Here is a 1,561-nt window from a genome sequence, read left to right on the forward strand (position 1 = left end):
AGATTTAGAAGTGTTGGAAGGCAATGCAATTCTCGATATTGATCGGATGCACAACGCACGTATATATATACAAGGAGAGTCCTCAGCCTCATCTGTACAAGGAAACTAGAGGCGGGGCCGGTAGGAGATTATCCTAACCATATACATGCGTGTAGGCCTACACAATATGTTCAACACCCCCCGCAGTTGATACGTCATCGGTGACACATAGACTGGACCGGAACTCCTCAAATGTAGGCATCGGTAACCCCTTGGTCATGACATCGGCAAACTGCTGAGCAGTAGGAACGTGCAGAACACCGACGCGTCCGAGAGCGACCTGCTCACACACGAAGTGAATATCAAGCTCAATGTGCTTCGTGCGACGATGATGAACGGGGTTGGTGGAGAGGTAGACCGCTGAGACATTGTCACAGTAGACAATGGTGGCCGTCGAAATGTCAAGGAGCAACTCCTGGAAAAGTTGCCGGATTCACGAGCACTCGGCGACAGCATTGGCCACAACGAGATACTCAGCCTCGGCGCTGGAGCGAGATATCGTGGGTTGCCGTTTAGACGACCACGATATGAGCGAGGGTCCTAGTTAGACACAGTAGCTGGAAGTGGAGCGTCGTGTGTCCGGACAGCCAGCCCAATCGGCTTCACTGTAGGCAACGAGGTCGGTCGAGGACGAGGCCGTCAACGTGAGACCTAGAGCCGTGGTGCCGCGGATGTACCGAAGAATCCACTTCACCAGGTTCCAGTGAGTGTTGCGAGGAGCGTGCATGTGGAGGCACACCTGCTAGACGGCATACTGCAGATCCGGCCAAGTGAGCGTCAAGTACTGGAGCGCGCTGACGATGGAGCGATAAAACGCCGCATCTGGCATGGCGAGCCGTCGAGCGCAGAGACCTTGGCCTTCGTGTCGACAGGCGTGGGGACAGGTTTGCAGTTAAGCATGCCTGCCCGCTCAAGAAGGTCCTGGGCGTACTGTTGCTGATGGAGCAAGAACCCATCGGCGCGTCGCACCACCTCAATCCCGAGGAAGTAGTGCAATGGACCGAGGTCCTTAATGGCGAACTCAACACTCAGGCGAGCAGTAAGCTGTCGAAGAAGCTCGCTGTCGTCAGGATGATGTCATCGACGTAGAGGAGCAGGTAAGCAGTCGCCTGACCCTGATGGTAGGCAAACAGCGAGGCGTCGGAGCGAGTAGCTCAAAACCCAAGCTGTTGCAGGAAGGCGGCGATGCACTGGTACAAAGCTCGAGGGGCCTGCTTCAACCCGTATAAGGAGCGGGAGAGCAGCCACACATGATCAGGGTGAGCCACATCGATGGAACCAGTGGGTTGCTGATAGAAGACCTTCTTCAAGAGATGGCCATGCGGGAACGTGTTCGACACATCCATCTGATGCACCGGCCACGCGCAAGAGACCGCAAGCTGAAGGACTGCATGAATCGTGCCCGGTTTGACAACTGGAGCAAAAGTGTCGGTGAAGTTGACTCCAGCGTGCTGACGGAATCTGTGCACCACCCAACGAGCTTCGTAACGCTCGAGGGACCCGTCGGGACGAGTCTTATTGC

Source organism: Triticum dicoccoides, chromosome 7B (assembly GCF_002162155.2).
Source record: "Triticum dicoccoides isolate Atlit2015 ecotype Zavitan chromosome 7B, WEW_v2.0, whole genome shotgun sequence".
NCBI classification, from domain to species: Eukaryota; Viridiplantae; Streptophyta; class Magnoliopsida; order Poales; family Poaceae; genus Triticum; species Triticum dicoccoides.